This window comes from Trichosurus vulpecula, chromosome 7 (genome assembly GCF_011100635.1).
Source record: "Trichosurus vulpecula isolate mTriVul1 chromosome 7, mTriVul1.pri, whole genome shotgun sequence".
Classification (NCBI taxonomy): Eukaryota; Metazoa; Chordata; class Mammalia; order Diprotodontia; family Phalangeridae; genus Trichosurus; species Trichosurus vulpecula.
In genome coordinates, this window is record NC_050579.1 from 66,650,053 (window position 1) to 66,670,980 (window position 20,928).

The following is a 20,928-nucleotide window of genomic DNA, read 5'->3' on the forward strand; positions in this document are numbered from 1 at the left end:
TTAGAATTGGGCAAGTGGAAGTTAATGACTCTATGGGAAATCAAGGATCAAACAAACAAATTCAAAAAAAGAAGAAAGTGTAAAATACCTCATTTTAAAGAAAATAACCTGGAAAATAGATCCAAGAGAGAAAATGTCAGACTCATTGGGCTTCCTGAAAACCATAATCACAAGGATGACCTGGAGAGCATCTTTTAAGAAATTATTAAAACTGTCCTGATATCCTGTAACCAGAGGGCAAAATAGGCAATGAAAGATTCACTTCAGGAAAAAAATCTCAAAATAAAAACTATTAGGTTGATTGAAAAAAAATATTGCAAGTGCACAAAAGAAACAATTCAAATATTGGGGAGCCACAATATAGATTACACAGGACTAAGCAGCTGCAGCATTAAAGTATCTGAGTTTATGGAATATGAAAATCTGGAAGACAAATGAGGTAGGACTACAATTGAGAATCACCTGCTAGTGAAATTAAGCATAATGCATGAAGGGAAAAAATGTCATCAGTGAAATAGAAAGATTTCCTTTTTTGATTTATTTTATTTATTTTTATTTTACAACACTCAGTTCTACAAGTTTTTGAGTTCCAAATTTTCTCCCTCTTCCTTTCCTCCCCTCTTCCCTGACAAGACAGCATGTAATCTGATATAGGTTCTACATATAACTTCACATTAAACCTATTGTCACAATAGTCAACTTGGAAAGAATTATAACCAATGGAATGAACCACAAGAAAGAAGAAACAAAATCAAAAAAAGAAAAAAGAGAGAGAGAGAGAGCAAACAGTTTGCTTCAATTTGCATTCAGATTTTGTAATTCTTTCTCTGGATGTGGATAGCTTTTTCCATCATGAGTCTTTTGGAGCTATCTTAGAACTTTGCATTGCTGAGAAGAGCCAAGTCTATCAAAGTTAGTCATCACAGATACCGTGTGTCTGTAATAGCATATAATGTTCTCCTGGTTATGCTCCCCTCACTCAGCATCAGATAATGTAAGTCTTTCCAGGTTGTTATGAAGTCTGCCTGATCCTCATTTCTTATAGCACAATAGTATTCCATTACATTCATATACCACAACTTGTTTAGCAATTCTCCAACTGATGGGCAACCCCTTGATTTCCAGTTCTTTGCCACCACAAAAAGAGTTGCTATAAATACTTTCATACCTATGGGCCCTTTTCCCACTTGTATTATCTCTTTGGGATACAGCCCTAGAAGTGATATTGCTGGGTCAAGAAATAGAAGGATTTCAAGCTTTTATAGGGAAAAGACCAGAACTGAACAAAAAAATTTGATCTCCAATATCAAGCCCCAAGAGAAGCATAAACAGGCAAAAAGGGGGAAATATATAAGGGATTCAAAGGAGTTCAACTGTTTATATACTCCTACATGTGAAGAGGATACTTGTAATTCTTAAAAATTGTACTTCTAACAATACAGCTAGAAGGAATAGGCATGGATAGAGACTATAGTTAAGTGAATTTGACACAATAACATAAAAAATAATTAAGGAGTGAGAAAAATGAGTATACTGGCTACAGAAGGAAGGGATAGGTAGAATGGGATAAATTATTTCACATGAAGAGGCACAAAAGACCTATTAGAGTGGAGGAAAAGATGGAAGGGGTGTAATGGGCATCTCTTGAACCTTACTCTCATCAGGATTGGCTCAAAGAGGGAATAAGATACACAATTGATTGAGTAAAGAAATATATCTTACCTGATTGTAAGTAAAGGTATGTGGAGGGACTGACAGAAGAGAGGGCAGACCAAGGTAGGTGGTAGACAGAAGCAAAACACTGTTGAGGGGGAAAGGGTAAAAGCAAAGGGAAGACAAACAGGAGGGAAATACACAGTAGTGACAATTGTGAATGTGAATGGGATGAACTCTCCCATAAAACAGAATCAGATTGCAGAATGGATCAAAAACCAGAATTCTAAAATACCTTGTTTACAAGAAGCCGAGTTAAAATGGGGAGAGACACACACAGAGTAAAAGTAAGGAACTGGAACACAATCTATTATGCTTCAGGCAAAGAAAAAACCAACCAACAAACAAAAAACAGTGGTGGTAATCCTGCTCTCAGACAAAATTAAAAGACCTAATTAAAAGAGATAAGAAAGGAAACTACACTGTGCTTAAAAGGTATCATAGACAACAAAATAATGTAAATACTATACATATAAGCACAAAGTGGTAGAGTATCCATATCTTTAAAGGAAAAGTTAAGTGAGTTATGGGTTCATGACCAAACAAGAGACAGAGAGTATCAGAAAATGCAAAATAGAAAGTTTTGATTATATTAAATTAAGAAAGCATTTACACAAAGATCAGAACCAAGATTAGAAGGAAAGCAAAAATCTGAGAAAGAATCTTTACAGCAATTATCCCTGGTAAAAGCCTTATTTCTCAAATATATAGAGGAATGAGTCAAAGTTATAATGCAAGCCATTCCTCCATTGAAAAACGGTCAAAGGCTATGGACAAGTACTTTTCAGATGAAGAAATAAAAGCTATCTATGGTCATATAAAGTACTCTAAGTCATTTTTGATTAGGAAAATGAAAAATTAAGACAACTCTTAGGTACCACTTCAAACCTGCTAGACTGGCTAATATGAGGGAAAAAGAAAATAATAAATTTTGGAGGGGATGTGGGAAAATTGGGACACTCTCTGTTGGTGGACTTGTGAACTGATCCAACCATTCTGGAGAGCAATTTGGGACTATATCCACAGGGCAACAAACTGTGCATACAGCAATACCACAACTAGGTCTGAATGCCAAAGAGATGATAAAAAAGGGAAAAGGAGCTACATGTGCCAAAATATTTATAGCAGCCCTATTTGTGGTGGCCAAATATGGGAAATTGAGGGGATGCTTATCAATTGGGGAATAGCTGTGGTATATGATTGTAATGGAATGCTATTCTGCCATAAGAAATGATGAGCAAAGGCATTTCAGAAAAACCTGGAAAGACCTGTATGAATTGATGAAAAATGAAATGAGCAGAACCAGGAAAGTATCAAAAACATTGTGGGATGTTCAATTATAAATGACTCAGATCTTTTCACCAACACAATGGTCCAAGAGAAGTATGAAGGACTCACGAAGGAAAATGCTATTCTCATCCAGATAAAGAACTGATGGACTCTGGATGCAGATTGAAACGTACTTTTTTCGCTTCATTTTTTTTTTTACCTTTTCACCTGTTTCTTCTTTCACAGCTGTGACTAATATGGAAATATGTTTTCACATGATAGCACATGTATAACATTGCCTACCATTTTTGGAAGAGGGGAGGGGAAGGAGGGAGGAAGAAAAATTTTGAACTAAACATCTTGTAAAATGAATGTTAAAAATTGTATTGACATGCAATTAGGAAAAATAAAATACTGTTAAAAATAAAAGTCAAATTTACCAATAGGAAAACAAATAATATTCTAGTTTGTGTCCTACAGTGTGAGAGACAACTGGGAGCTAATTGGAAACTATTTAGTTCTCAAATTATTTTGTTTCTTCATTTGTTAACTTAATCGAATTTTCTACTTGAATAGGGTTTGGTGGAATTTTTTTCTTATCAAAATTATGGGAGAAACAGAAGTGGGGAAGAGTGGGGAAATAATATAACATACCACTGAACATATTTCTTTGAAACCACAACTTCAAAAACACTTGCTGTGCTTAAACCAGAGGAGACCCTTTCCCAATTCAAATGGCCATTCTTTTTTTTTAATTTTTATTTAATATATTTAGTTTTCAGCATTGATTTTACAAAAGTTTGAATTACAAATTTTTTCTCCATTTCTACCCTCCCCCCACTCCAAGATGGCATATATTCTAGTTGCCCCATTCCCCAGTCAGCCCTCACATCTGTCACCCCACTCCGCTCCCATCCCCCTTTCCCTTCTTCTCTTGTAGGGCAAGATAAATTTCTATACCCCATTGCCTGTGTATCTTATTTCCCACTTGCATGAAAAAAACTTTTTTTTTTGTTGTTGTTTTTGAATGTCTGCTTTTAAAACTTTGAGTTCCAAATTCTCTCCCCTTTTCCTTCCCCACCCACCCTCCCTAAGAAGGCAAACAATTTGACATAGGCCACATGCGTACATTATGTAAAACCCTTCCACAATTCTCATGTTGTGAAAGATTAACTATACTTTACTCCTTCCTAACCTATCCCCCTTTATTGAATTTTCTCCCTTGACCCTGTTTGTTTTCGAAAATGTTTGTTTTTTATTACCTCCTCCCCCTGTCTGCCCTCCCTTCTATCGTCCCGCTTTTTTATCTTCTTCTTCCTTCTTTCCTGTGGGGTAAGATACCCAACTGAGTATGTATGGTATTCCCTCCTCAGGTCAAATCCAATGAGAGCAAGATTTACTCATTCTCCCTCACCTGCCCCCTCTTCCCTTCCTACAAAACCACTTTTTCTTGCCACTTTTATGTGAGATAATTTACCCCATTCTATCTCTCCCTTTCTCAATATATTCCTCTCTTATCCCTTAAATTGATTTTATTTTTTAAGATATCATCCCTTCATATTCAACTCACCCTGTGCTCTTTGTGTGTATATGTGTATATATATATATATATATATATATATATATATATATGTATATGTGTATATATATATATATATGTATATGTATATATATATGTATATGTATATATACCTACATATATACACACATTGACACACACATATGTATATATATGTTTACACACACACACACACACACACACACACATATATATATATGCATATTCATTTCAGCTACTATGATATTGAGGTCTCATGAATCATACACATCATCTTTCTATGTAGGAATGTAAGCAAAACAGTTCAACTTTAGTAAGTCCCTTATGATTTCTCTTTCTTGTTTACCTTTTCATGCTTCTCTTGATTCTTGTGTTTGAAAGTCAAATTTTCTATTCAGCTCTGGTCTTTTGACTGAGAAAGCTTGAAAGTCCTCTATTTTATTGAAAATCCATATTTTGCCTTGGAGCATGATACTCAGTTTTGCTGGGTAGGTGATTCTTGGCTTTAATCCTAGCTCCATTGACCTCCAGGAATATCATATTTCAAGCCCTTCAGTCCCTTAATGTGGAAGCTGCCAGATCCTGTGTTATCCTGATTGTTTTTCCACAATGTTCAAATCATTTCTTTCTTGCCGCTTACAGTATTTTCTCCTTGACCTGGGAGCTCTGGAATTTGGTGACAATGCTCCTAGGAGTTTTCTTTTGGGGATCTATTTGAGCAGGAGATCTGTGGATTCTTTCAATTTCTATTTTACCCTCTGGCTCTAGAATATCAGGGCAACTCTCCTTGATAATTTCTTGAAAGATGATATCTAGGCTCTTTTTTGATCATGGCTTTCAGTTAGTCCAATAATTTTTAAATTCTCTCTCCTGGATCTATTTTCCAGGTCAGTGGTTTTTCCAACGAGATATTTCACATTGTCTTCCATTTTTTCATTCCTTTGGTTCTGTTTTAGAATATCTTGATTTCTCGTAAAGTCACTAGCTTCTACTTGCTCCATTCTCATTTTTAAGGTAGTATTTTCTTCAGTGGTCTTTTGGACCTCCTTTTCCATTTGGCTATTTCTGCCTTTCAAGGCATTCTTCTCCTCATTGGCTTTTTGGAGCTCTTTTGCCATTCGAGTTAGTCTATTTTTTAAAGTGCTGTTTTCTTCAATATTTTTTTCAGTATTTTTTGGGTGTCCTTTAGCAAGTCATTGACTTATTTTTCATGGTTTTCTGTCATCCTTCTCATTTCTTTTCCCAATTTTTCCTCTACTTCTCTAACTTGCTTCTCCAACTCCTTTTTGAGCTCTTCCATGGCCTGGGACCAGTTCATGTTTTTCTTGGAGGCTTTTGGCGTAGGCTCTTGCACTTTGTTGACTTTTTTAGGCTGTATGTTTTGGTCTTCTTTTTCACCAAAGAAGAATTCCAAAGTCTGAGACTAATCTGGGTGTATTTTCGCTGCCTGGTCATGTTCCCAGCCAACTTACTTGACTCTTGAGTTTTTCTTCGGGGTATGACTGCTTGTAGAGCAAATAGTACTTTGTTCCAAGCTTAAGGGGATGTGCCATTGATTTCAGAGCTATTTCTATACAGCCAGCTCTGCCACCTCAGCACTCCTCCTTCCTCAAGGATCACCAACCCCGACCTGATGCAAATCTTCAGCAGGCTCTGCACTCCTGCTCTGATCCGCCACTTAATTACTCCCACCACATGGGCCTGGGGCCGGAGGTAACTGCAGCTGTAGTTCTGTACCTGCACCTCCCCTGCTGCCCCTGGGGCAGTGGCCCAACTGCAAACTCTGTCCCCTGCAGCTTTTCCCACTAACCTTCTCTGTTGTCTTCGGTGTTTGTGGGTTGAGAGGTCTGGTAACTGCCACAGCTCACTGATTCAGGGTGCCAGGGCCTGCCCTGCCCGGCTCCTGGTCTGGTTGGTCCTGCTGTCTCCCACGCTGAGCTCTACTCCCCTCTGCTCCCTGTGTGATAGACCTCATTCGTCGACCATCCAGGCTGTCCTGGGCTGGATCCCTGTTTCCCTCTGCTATTTTGTGGGTTCTGCAGTTCTATAATTTGTTCAGAGCCATTTTTTATAGGTTTTTGGAGGGACGTGGTGGGGAGCTCATGCAAGTCCCTGCTTTCCAGCCGCCATCTTGGCTCTACCCCCGGAAGTCGGATCTCAAATGGCCATTCTATGTCAAGCCAAGAAACATTTTTATTATATACTACACCTTGTGCAAAGCACTGGGGATATGAAGAAAGGCCAAAAAGAAAAGTTAGTCCCTTTTCTCAAGGAGCTCATATTCTAATTGAGGGTTGAGTGCGGGGTGAAGCAACATACAAACAACTATATACAATGTGTTTAAATAAGACAAATGCAGGATTAATTGGAGATAATGTCAGAAGTTACTATGTTTATGGAGGACTAGCAAAGACATCTTGCAAAGTGTGGCATTTTGGCTGATACTTGAAAAAAAAGCTTAGAAAGTGAGGAGGCAGGTATGAAATGAGAGAGAGTTTCAGGTATGCATGACAGAAAAAAAATCCCTATGTGGGAGATTGTCTTATTTGAAAACAAAAAAAAAGACCAATGTCAACAGATCATAGTATGTGGAGGAGAGTAAGGTATGAGAAAGATAGGAATGGGTCATAGGATGGGCTTTGAAAGATAAATAGAGCATTTCATATCTTGGAAGTAATGCAGTAGAGTATCTTTGCAGTTTATTGAATAGGAGGTGATATGGTTATACCTAAGCTTCAAAAAGATCATTTTTAGGGGAGCAGTACATTTCAGTATTTTGTGACAGTCTTTTGGTGTAGAGGAATCCTTCCTGGCAGGATAGATTATAGATTCACCTATTAATAATTACTTTCGAAGACTGTGCTCACAGTAATTATGTCCCTTGGTGAAAATATGGCTGTTAATAGATAAATGCCTCATAATGGTCAGAAATTAGAGAAATAACTGGCACTTAGGAAAAAAACCATATTGAGAGAAAATATCAACATCAAAACAAGGATCTAAAGAAAGCATTGTCTTTATACCCTTTATACCAGGCCTCATGCCAGTAAAGTACAATCGACCTATAAGGATTCCAAAATCTAAGTTAATGTGGAAATTGTAATCAAGAATCATGTCAGAATTTCAAGATGGAAGCACCTACATAGTTTCACAAGGTCTGTATTATCATAGGTGAAAAAATGATGGTTTATTCGATGAAGTCCATTCCCTAAGTTTTCACTGCTTTTTTAGCAAAAAAAAAATTCTAATTCTCATTTTACCCCTAGAAATATTTTGTGATGATGGGTTAGTAAATATATTCTCTGCTTTTAATTCAGCAATGCTTGTAAGTCTGTGGGGTAGAATAATTTTAATGTATTTTTGTGCTTTTTAAATCTTATATTAGTCATTTCCCAAATGACCACTAAAGTGATATTAACATTTACACAGCATTTGGCATCCTGTATATTGGCCTGCTTATTTTGCTATATATACTTGATACCCATTTTCCGGTGTTTCTCTGAATTACTCATATGTGTCATTACTTGCCCTGTACAATGTTCCACTATATTCAAATAAGAGAGCATTTTTTGTCCATCATTGACCAACTGATTATTAGTACTTACTTTGTTTCCAAACTTTTGTTACCTAAAAGAAAGTTGTTAAGAATATTTTGGAAAATGTTGGAACTTTGTTTCTGTTATTTATTTATGTATTGTATATGTCCAGAAATGAGATGCCTGGGTCAAACAGTATGGACAACATTGTGTAATTTTCTTACAATTGTAATCCAGAAGAGTTGAACGAACTCACAGTGCTTACAACAGCAAATCTTTACAAGTGTCTTCCCATAGGCTCTCCAACAGTTAGCAGTCTCATCTTTTAATTTTTGCCAGTTTACACAAAGATGAAACCTGAGCTATTTTAATTTGTATTTCTTTCATATAAAATGTTTTCAAGTTGTCATTTAAAGATGCAAATCTTTACATATTACAAATCTGTTTACATATTCTTATGGTGCTACTTAAATTGTGGGTCATGACTCCATATGGGAGAGAGAGAGAGAGAGAGAGAGAGAGAGAGAGAGAGAGAGAGAGAGAGAGAGAGAGAGGGAGAGAGAGAAAGAAAGAAAGAAGAGAAGAGAAGAGAGGAGAAGAGAAGAGAAGAGGACTTTTTAAACATTTGCTATGTTCTCTCCATTATATTGTGAGTTCCTTAGACTGTGGTCTCTCCAATAGATTAGGAGTTTATCTTTCTTTATATCTCTAGTGCTTAGCAAAGTGCCTGGCACATAGATGACACTTGATAAATGCTTATTGACTGACTACCAAGGCACTGTGTGAGTCATACAACTAAAAGTAAGCAACATAGTCCCAGACCTCAAAGAGCTTATATTTTAATAACTTAACTGAGAAGAAGACAACATATAAATGGATTCTGCAAAGCAAGAGTTGGAGGATAACTGTGCAGGACAGAAGCTGATGAGAAGACTAATAAGTGATGTGAAGGCCCTGGTAGGATAAGGAAAAAGGTTAACTGTTACAGACAGGATACAAAATAGTGCAATCCAATTTTCTAATTCAGATAGAAGGAAAGTAGCACCATGGCAAGTAAACATGATAGTCATCCAATTACCTTAAATATAACAAAAGAAGAAAATATATAAAAGAGAGGATTAGGCAAGATGATTATGTCCAAGGTATGATCACCAATGTCTCAACGGGCACCTAGAAGGTCTCTACTAGATGGCCTAAGATTTTTTGCTGTCTAACATTTTTATTATTGAAAAAGATTTTTGATTATCAAATTTCCAGATGACAGAAAATGAAGAAATGTAGCTGAAACAGTAAGGCGATAAACACAACATCAAAGTATGACAGACTCTCCATAAAGAAGATAAAAGAAGTATAATATTTATTCAGACACCAGAGAACCATATCCCATAACCAAATGCTCAGTTCCCACAGCCAGTCAGTCCATTTCATCATAACAGCAAGGAGTACAAAACATTCAACACAGAATATCACAACATGGAGCCTCAACCATCCCAACACCTCTCTGATCCCCTGCTGGAGTCCTCCCCGAAATAAACTCACAGTACAGCTAAGTCAGCCTGTTCAGTTCTAACAATCATGAGGGCAGCCCTTAGCAGCCACCAGCAGTCATACTGTCTTTTTTTCTCCCTCTCAGCATTTTCTGTGACATAACTTCCTTTTCCTGTCAGGAAGCTCCTCCCACCACATGTAACTTCGGCTTGGTGGGAAAGATCTTCAAATCAAAATTGCTAATATAGTAGCTTCCACCTCCCCTTCAAACATCTTAACAATCTATAATGCTTGGATGAATACAATAAGATAATTTAGTGGGAATAAGTATACTAGGTTTCAAAATTGACCACACAAGTAGCAGAGTAAAGAGGCTTGGATAGTCGGCAATTTGTTTAAAAAGATCTGGGGGATTTAAGTAGGCCGGTAGTTCAATATCAGTCAACAATGTGATATGGCAGCCAGAAAGGATATTAGAACTTTGGGCTTCATTAAAAGAATATAGCTTCCAGGAATAAGTTGACCCTAACCCGGCTGTCCTCTATACTTTCCATAATACATCTGTATTACCTTGCTGAGTTTTAGGCCCCACATTTTAGGGAGAAGATCGATAAGCCTGAGAGTGGAGTTGAGCAACAAGGTGAAAGAAAGGCTTTGTGTTCATGCCAAATAAAGATTGGTTGAAACAATGAAAGAAGGATGTTTAGTCTGAAGAAAGAAGAATAATCAGGAAAGCAATCACCATTTTCATGAATTTGAAGGATTCATTTTAGCTTTGTTTTCTTTGAATCAGAAGGTAGAACTTCAATCAATGATAGGAAGGTATAATGAAGGATCAGGAAAAAATCATCATACTCACCATCTTCATTTTTACCATCAAAACTTCTTAACAATTAGAGTTAGCTTGTGAGATAGTGGGTTCCCTCCTTTAAGTGTCTTAGAATAAAGGCTTGAAGATGATTTCTTGCCTAGAGAGTTGTAGAGAAAATCATTTTGTCTGTTCTTGGTAGTGGTTTTTGGATGGATGGTGGGATAGACTAAATGACCACCAAGTTTTCTTACCAGTCTAAAATTCCCTGAAAAAAATTGTCATTTCCAAGGATTCTTCCCGCATCAAACCTATGAACCGATATTGCCTAACTCATGATGGTATATGTTTATTAAGGAATAAATGGTAGTATATATTTTAGAATGTATGCACCAAACACTTTTCAATGAGAGAGGGTGTTACTACTATTATTGACATCCTTAACTAGTTCTGTCTTGTTTGATTTCAGAGAGAACCAAAGGAAACAATTTAATTAATGAGTCTTTTAAATTATACAAAGCAAGAAAAAAGCCTATATTACTTAAGATGGTCTGTGCTGTTGAAGACATAAAAACTAAACTTAAAAATTCCAGAATATTCAGGTAATGGTGAAACACTTTACTTCTTCTCATCTTGCATTTATGGGCCATGCAACATTGGGGTTTAAGGGTTGGGTTAGGAGAAGGAAGGGAGAATTTAGGCTGCTAGAATTATGTGCTGAAGACCAAGAAATATTTCTCCTAGATACTTTTATTTAACTGACAAAAATCCTGAAATCCCAAAATGGATAATTTTGAATGTTCATTTAATGTGTATTTTAAAAAAATGCTCAGTTGTTGAAATTAACCCGGATACTATGGATACTCATATCTTCAATTAGAACAGCCAAACCAAAACTATGGAGTGGGTAAATAATGGAAAGAAAATTCAGATCCGTGAGAAATAATCCTTTTTGCCTCTAATTTAAAAACAAAACAGTCAAAGCATTTTTCCCAGTTGATTGAAAAGGAGAACTCATTGAAAAGCAAGTGTGATTACTGAAAAATATTTAATTGACTTTCCTAAAGACAAAGTTCTTAATGTTCAAGAAAGCATAGAGATCAGGTTCTTTTTGTGGGGGAAATAGTAATCATAGAAACATTATAATTAGTTTTTCCAAACTATTTGATATACACCAATGAACATTTTAAAGGCCTAAAATGAGGGGGAGGGGAAGCAGACCTCCAATCAGAGTTTTATTTCATTTGATGTTAATAAAGAGATGTGTTTCCATTTCTCCTTTTTCTCTCAAAAAAAGAATGTGTGTTTGTGTGTGTGTATGTATGTATGTGTGTGTGTGTGTGTGTGTGTGTGTGTGTGCGTGAAAGAGAGAGAGAAATGAGATGAGAATAAGATTTTCTAAATGCTTACGTTCAAGAAATAATGCCTTTTTTCTTCCAAAAAGGCATAATTTCAAAGGAAACTATTATAAGGCTATTATAAGAGAAAGAAAAATGGAACAGACATTGAAGGATTGATTTCTCTGTGTTCCCTGTCATTGTATTTCCCCTTCCCTGACATAAAATCCCGTAGCTTGTTTTTGTCTTGTTCAGTGTCAAATTCTGAAGTAACACGGTGTCACAATAGGATTCTAATCTGCTTTTCTAAATCAGGTATCAGGCACACATATGTTTCCTGAGGTGTTACTTGTCCAGTGCTGATACATAATTTTTGTCAGGAGGAGGGGACGCTGTGGGACTGAGAGAAGATGTATCTATTGCTGTTTGTGTGGAAAATTACCTCTGCACCTTGCAGGCCCCTCTTGCAGTTACCCTGGAAAATAGTTGCCATGGATTGAATGGGAGAAGGGCAGGGGTGCCATGTTTCAAGGCCTCAGGAAGTAAATCCATGTGTGTCTTTGAGGTTTTTAATAGCTACCCTATAAATACGGTGAGTAGAGGCCTTCACACATGACTATGGAAGGTTAGCCCTAGGATATGATAAGACAGTATTTGTTCTGTCTTCCACCAGAGACAGTGTGAGAGGATGGGAAATTCAGGAGTCTCAGAACCTACATTTGGGGAGCTGAGGTGGTACCTTCTGGAAAGTTTGGATGATGTTCCAGAGCCTCCTTGGCTTTGCTCTTCGGAGTAGCTTGATTAGGGAGGAAAATGAGTTTGTTAGGTGTACATATGGCTTATCAATGGAGTTCCTTTCCTTGGAGAATCATCATGATGTTCACAGGGGTAAAGACTATGGCCTGATGGTTAGTGTTCAATCACATAACATATGTCAGTGCGGAGTGAGGAGTGATCAGAATTATAAAACTAAATGTTGTATCCCCTTCATATATCTCAGTCAGGAGCACTGCTGACCTCACCTATAGACTCCCATTTTTAGGGGTAATGTTTGAGGGGTTACTTGGTGACCTAATAGTTTCAGTGAGAATTTAACAGATTGATTGGTGCTGTTTATAATGAGGCCTTTATTATCTCTCACTCAGTTATTGTAGACACTAGAATGTCACAAGGATAGAATAATTTCAAGCTAGAAGGAAAATAAAATATATATTGATCTATTCTGACAAAAGTCTCCTCAAGCTTCATATCTCTTATTCTATGTTCACGTAGGAAGCTAATAACATTTAATAATTTAATAAACAGGGATTTGGATCTCTGTCCTCTGACTTCATGAGGTCACAAAGACATCACTTTCCTCATGTCATTGGTCTTCTTCTAGAATGAAGGACAAACAACAACCACAACAGTCTTCTAGGGTAGAAGTTATACTGCATCTAATCTTACTGTGGAGGAAACTGAGGACCAGGGGAGATTGACTCACTCATTCACACATGTTGTAAGTATAACACTGACTACTCTCACACCTACTCCCTGAGGGCCAGATGGGTTAGATTTCTTCCCTCACTCAAGGTTTTTAGGAATGCTTAAGAACATTTGGGGGAGTCTAGTCTTTCTATTAATGACTCTAGCCCCTCCTGATGGTCTTGCTCCATCTGTAGATGTGGTCCCCTATGCCCCAGTTTCATTTAGCCACTAAGAGATTAACTTTTACAGAGAAATATTTACTTCAATTACAAATTATTACAAATAATTACAAATATATACAAGTAATTACAAATTTACATTTACTTCCCCAGCAGTAGACCTCAATCCTCCTCTTCATCTTATAATATCTCAGTATCTAAGGAGAAGGAAAATAAGTTCATAGTTTAGCTCAGTTCCTGTAGAGTAAAGTTCCAGTTCCAATTCCAAAACCTCCTTCTGGTTTGAGACCTGGGTACCTTGATTTCTCAGGGCTGCCATGCTGGGCTGACTGACTGTAACATCTTGTACAAATTCTCAGCTCAAACTGTTTTTTCCCCTAGCACTTGAAACTGAGAAGCACCAACAAACATCAGGAGGAGGGGGGCCAAAAAATTCCAGAATAAAATAATACTTTAAAAAAGAGACTAACCCAAACGGCAAAAGAGGTCCAAAAAGCCAATGAGGTGAAGAATGCCTTGAAAAGCAGAATTGGTCAAATGGAAAAGGAGGTCCAAAAGCTCACTCAAGTAAATAATTTCTTAAAAAATAGAATAGAGCAAATGGAAGCTAATGACTTTATGAGAAATCAAGAAATTATAAAACAGAAGCAAAAGAATGAAAAGACAATGCGAAATATTTCATTGGAAAAAACACTGACATGGAAAATAGATCTAAGAGGGATAATTTAAAAATTACTGGACTACCTGAAAGACTGGATAAAAAAAAAAGCCTAGACGTCATCTTTTGGGAAATTATCAAGGAAAACTGCCCCAATATTCTAGAACCAGATGGTAAAATAGAAATTAAAAGAATCTACTGATTGCCTCTTGAAAAAGATCCCCAAAGGAAAACTCCTAGGAATATTATAGCCAAATTCCAGAGTTCTCAAGTCAAGGAGAAAGTATTTCAAGCATCCAGAAAGAAACAATTCAAGTATTGTGGAAACACAATGAGGATAATGCAAGATCTAGCACTTTCTACCTTAAGGAATTGGAAGGCTTGGAATAAGATATTCTGAAGGTCAAAGGAGCTAGGATTAAAACCAAGAATCACCTACTCACCAAACTGAGTATAATACTTCAGGGCAAAATATGGATTTTCAATGAAGTAGAGGACATTCAAACATTCTTGATGAAATGACCAAAGCTGAATAGAAAATTTGACTTTCAAATGCAAGAATCAAGAGAAGCATGAAAAGATAAACAGGAAAGAGAAATCATAAGGGACTTATTTAAAGTTGAACTGTTTACATTCCTACATGGAAAGATGATATTTGTAAGCATAGGATTTTTCTCAGTATTAGGATAGTTGAAGGCAATATATACATACATACATACATACACACACACACACACACACACACACACACATACACACACACACGTAGACAGAGGGCAGAGGATGAGGTGAATATGAAGGGATTATATCTAAACAACAAAATTAAGGGGTGAGAAAGGAATATATTGGGAGAAAGAGAAAGGGAGAGATAGAATGGGGTAAATTATCTCATATAAAAGAGGCAAGAAAAAGCTGTTATAATGGAAGGGAAGAGGGGGGAAGTAAAAGGGAATGAGTGAACCTTACTCCCATCAGATTCGGCTTAAGGAGGGAATAATATACATACTCAGTTGGGTATCTTACCCTACAGGAAACTACAGCGGGGAAAGGGATAAGGGAAGGGGGAGATGATAGATGGGAGGGAAGATTAGGGGAGGAGGTAATCAGAAGCAAATACTTTTGAAAAGGAACAGGGTCAAAGGAGAAAATAGAATAAATGGGGGAGTGGGACAAGATAGAGGGAAATATAGTTAGTGTTTTAAAACATGACTATTATGGAAGTGTTTTGCATAACAAAACATGTATAACCAATATTGAATTGCTTGCCTTGTCAATGAGGGTGTGTGGGGAGGGAAGAAGGGAGAGAATCTGGAACTCAAAATTTTAAAAACAAATGTTAAAAATTGTTTTTACATACAAGTGGGAAATAAGATATACGGGAAATGAGGTATAGAAATCTATCTTGCCCTACAAGAAAGTAAGGGGAAAAGGGATGGGGGTGGGTGTGGGATGATAGAAGGGAAGGCAGACTGGGGAAAGGGGCAATCAGAATGCATGCTACCTTGGGGTGGGTGGAGGGGAGAGATGGGGAAAAAATTTGGAACACAAAATCTTTTAGAAATGAATGTTGAAAACTAAAAATAAATTAATTAGTCTAAAAAAAGTAACTACAGACTAGGATGTAAAAAAAAAATCACAAATACAGAAAGAAATAAACAGATCCTTTACTGACAACAATTCAATACATGTTATATTCAATAAGGTGCCTTTGCAGAAAGTGTTAAAGATTAATTGGACACAAAATAACTTAATCCTAAAGAATTAGTTGGAAACAAAATCATAAAATCAGTAGATAATTTAATCAAGAAAAATGACAAAAATGAGAAAATATATAAAAATGCTTAACATTAAGCCAAAGCAGTAAATATAATTTAAATATTTAAATTTTTTCATCAAGAAAACAGAGAACAGATAAGTGAATAGATATTAAATTATAATTTTTTCCTTCTTCATCATGTTTTCATTGCTTGTTCAGTTTCTCTTTTTTGGGAGGATTGGATTATTGGGATTCTTTTTACAATTTATCTTGGACCATTAGTGTGGATACATATATACACATACATATATATGTGTGTGTATGTATGTATATGTGTATATATATATATATGTGTATGTATATATACACACATTTACATATACAGAAAGAGAGAGTAAGTGTTCACTCATCTTATCTAAGTATTACATAACACCAATATAAAATTGGTGAAAAAATTTCCTAGTAATTGTTTTTATTTCTTCATCTTTCATTGTGAAAGCTTTTGAAAACAATACAATCAGAGATACTAGTTGCAAAGATTTTCTCCCAATTTTCTGCTTCCCTCATAATTCTTGTTGCATTGACTTTTTTTGTACAAAAACATTTCAATTTGACATAATCAAAATTATCCATTTTGCATTTTGTAATGCTCTCTATCTCTTGTTGGGTCATGAATTCTTTACTTTTCCACAAATCTGATAAGTAAACTATTCCTTGCTTTCCCGAATTACTTAGAGTATCAGCTTTTACTCCTAAATCATGAACCCATTTTGACTTTATTTTGGTATATGGTGTAAGATATTGGTCTATGCAAAGTTTTTGCCCTACCATTTTCCAATTTTCCCAACAGTTTTTGTGAAATAGTGAGTTATTAGCCCAGAAGCTGGCCTCTTTGGGTTTATCAAAGAGTAGATTGCTAAACTTGTTGATTTCACCTACTTGTGTACCTATCCTATTCCACTGATCCACACTCCTGTGGACTGCTGCTGTGTAGTACAGTTTAATATCTGGTGTGGCTAAGCCACCATCTCTAGCATGTCTTTTCATTAATATCCTAGATACTCTAGACCTCTTGTTTTTCCAAATGAATTTTGTTATTATTTTGTCCAGCTCAGTAAAATATACAGGGAGCTGAGCCAAATATATAGGAATACAAGCCATTCCCCAATTGAGAAATGGTCAAAGGATATGAACAGGCAGTTTTCAGAGGAAGAAATTAAAGCTATCTACAGGCATATGGAAAAATGCTCTGGATCACTACTGATTAGAGAAATGCAAATCAAAACAACTCTTAGATACCACATCTCTCCTGTCAGATTGGCTAAAATAACAAAACAGGAAAATGATAAATGCTGGAAAGGATGTGGGGAAATTGGAACATTGTTGCATTGCTGGTGGAGTTGTGAGATGATCCAGCCATTTAGGAGAGCAGTTTGGAACTATGCCCAAAGGGCTATAGGAATGTTCATACTTTTTGACCCAGCAATACCACTTCTGGGGTTGTATCCCAAAGAAATCACACAAGCGGGAAAAGGACCCATATGTACAAAAATATTTATAGCAGCTCTTTTTGTGGTAGCCAAGAATTGGAAATCAAAGGGATGCCCATCAATTGGGGAATGGCTGAACAAGCTGTGGTATATGAAGGTGATGGAATACTATTGTGCCATAAGAAATGGGGATGATGCAGACTTCATAACAACCTGGAAAAACCTACACGACATAATGCTGAGTGAGCGGAGCAGAGCCAGGAGAACGTTGTGCACAGCCACAGATATATGGATTCCGTGAGGACCAACCCTGACATACTGCGCTTTTCTCAGCAACCTAAGGGGCAAGGACAACTCCAGGGGACTCACGATGGAGAATGCTATCTTCATCGAGACAAAGAACTGCGAAGTTTGAATACAGATTGAGGCACACTACATGCTCGCCTTTTTTGCTTCTCTTTTGTTTTTGTTTTTGGGTTTTTTTTTTTGGTTCTGTTTCTTCTTTTTCATGATTCATTCCATTGGTCAAAATTCTTCTCCACGACTTGACTAGTGCATAAATTAATTCAATGCGAAGTTATACATGACACTTATATGAGATTCCATGCCGTCTTGGGGAGGGAGTGGGGAGGGAGGGGAGAAAAACTGGAACTCAAAACTATGTAGAACCGTGTGTGGTAAACTAAAAATAAATAAAGAAATTTATAATAATAAAAAAAAGAAAACAATACAATACTACAGGAACAAGTGTATCTTTACTTAATATGGTAGATATCATACACCTAAAATGAGGAAGACTATTACTTTTTTTTTTTTTGGAGGAGGGAAGGCAGGGCAACTGGGATTGAGTGACTTGTCCAAGGTCACACAGCTAGTAAATGTGTCAAGTGTCTGAGGCCGGACTTGAACTCAGGCCCTCCTGACTCCAGGGCCAGTTCTCTACTCACTGGGCCACCATGCTGCCTCTTAAGATGTATTATATTTAATGAAGATAAAGTAGAGGCCTTTTCAGTCATTTAAAAAATATTTGAACAAAATTTCTCCGCTGTTTGATGCCTTTTTTTATGTTTCTGATTGTATCATTTAACATGATGAAATTGATAAGAATGCAATTTATGCCTTTATGCAAATAATTTATAGCAATTAATGTTATCTGTAGCTTACTACGGTTATTAATTATTCACTATGAGGTCATAGTACTAAGGGTAGTAATTAGCATTTATATGGCACCTACTATGTGCCAAGCACTGTGTTAAATGCTTCACAAATTATCTCATTTTTTCTCTAGAACAACCTTGGAAGGTATGCTCTATTATTATTTTCATTTTACAGGTGAGAAAACTGAGGCAAACAGAGATTAGGTGACTTGCACAGAGTCATATGGATAGCAAGTATCTGAAATCAAATTTGAACTCAGGTCTTCTTCACTCCAGGCCCAGCACGTTATACATTTATCCACCGTGACAAAAGATTCCAGAACCACGCACTGATCCCTGAGGTACATTGCTTAAGTAATAATTCTTCCAAGTTGACCATTATTGAATCATTTTTGGATTTATTAATTCTACCAGTTCACAATCCAACTTGCTGTGCTATTACCTAAATTATATCTTTCTTGTTCATGTGAACAGTATGAGCAATTTAACAAATAATTTGTTAAAATCAGTTCAACCATATCCAAAGTATTTAATTTTATCTAATCTTTTACAGTTGCTGAAAAAGAAAGTGGATTTAGTCTTCTATGATCAAGTCTTGTTGAAGCCTACCTGGTTTCTGTGATCCCAGCTGCCTTTTCTAGATGCTCAGTAACCATCCCTTCAATAATCCATTTTGCTAGGAATTGAAATCAAATTTATTGGCCTAAGTTTTACTAACGATTCTTATTGTACCCTGAAATTTTAAAAAAATATCCTAAATTATCTGTCTTTTCTCCCATCTCCTATGTGTCTTTTAAAAAAGAAATGGGTTGGTAAATCAGTTTCTTATACATAGCTACTTAAAGAAGTTTATCATTTTTTCTTCATTGAAAGGTAACAAAAACAAATGCTTAAATCTTAGCTATTGAAATCAATATTCTCCACAATTGGTCTATCATTAAAAAATTGAGGTTTATTATAAAAATATGTCCAGAGTTCTCGACATCAAAAGACCTAGTTATGAGCCTGCTTCTATCATTATTAGTTGTGTGACATTATGCAAGATGGTCTTGTATGACCTGGTCAAGGAAATCACATAAAACTGTGAGCCTTAGGTCTATTAATGGTGGAAAATAGTACTTGACTTACATACCGCACACAGTTGTGAAGATTAAATGAGAAACTGTATTTGAAAACCCTTTGTAAATTGGTATACAAACTGAAATGATGCCAGTTATGATGGCAATGACAAAGATATGCTTGCAGAATTTTATTCATTTGATTAGGGAAGAAAAGTCATTTCACGTGATCAAATTTTAAGTTTTGTGATGACTTTCAAGATCATCATTTTGTAGAACTATTCCCCCAGGACTCTAAGGATGTTTTTCACTTAAGGGACATTATTTCTCATATGGGTTTAAATAACTCCTTAGCTGACTGGGTCTAATTCTTTTGACTTCATTCCCTTGGGATCTATAAGAGTATAGGTCAACATTGTAAAAATATCAACGTACTTCTGCATTTTTGGAGAAGGAAAGTGCTTTCTATTCAGGGGAATTTCTGGATAACACATATTCTCCTTCATATGACCTCCAATTTCTACAAGCAAGTTCAATAATTGGGGTCAAAGCCTTCTCAAAATCTGTAAAGCCAAAGTTAAATGCACAGACAGATGTTCTTTCTTATTTAACTGCATTTAGATGCGAACTTCCCTTAAAGGAGGTGTAATTACAATATTCATTACTTTGGAAATTGGTAAAACTCAATACTATAACCTTGAGGGACCAATAGTAATACAATAATAAATGAAAATTTCCCTAAGAAATCAGACTGCTGACTGAGTTTGTGTATGTCTCAGGATATAAGCCATTATTATTAAAAAGAACCATTTAGCAGGAATCTTCTAAAAATGTCCAATTTTTTGTCAGCAAGTAAGATATTAGATAATGGAAAGACTGTGCCCCTCCCCCCTGGGGGTATATGGATGATATGTCCTAGATGGATATTGAAAATGATTAGTTTTGCTGTTTACAAATGCTCCTCTACCCCCCAATTCTGGTCAATGGCACATTATCTTGCTGTAGTCCTTCCAACCTTGTATTCCTTACTGAGCCTATGCAGGACTATCATAGAGAAATTCAAATCCCAGCCCATCTGGCAACTGACAGAACAGGACAAGGGTCAAGGGCCTTTCAAATAGAGAGTAGTAGGCCTGCTGCCTCATCTTAATGTCCTTCACTGTGTTTTTCATCTTTTTTTTTAAAGACTGGGTACTTTGTTCCATGAACTTGTCAATTCCTGTTGCCTGGAAACATTTAAACTCCAAACCTTTGTTTCATAATGTTTCATCTAGAAGGTTTGACCTTTTCAATTCCATGAGTGCGAACTATCCTATGTTGGTGGGGGTGGGGAGGGTGTGCTGTACATACACACCTACACACATAGATGTTATTATAACATTATATGTATATATGCATATATATTACATGTAAAGCATATAAACTAAGTAATAGTTCTTGGGTCATATAAAAAA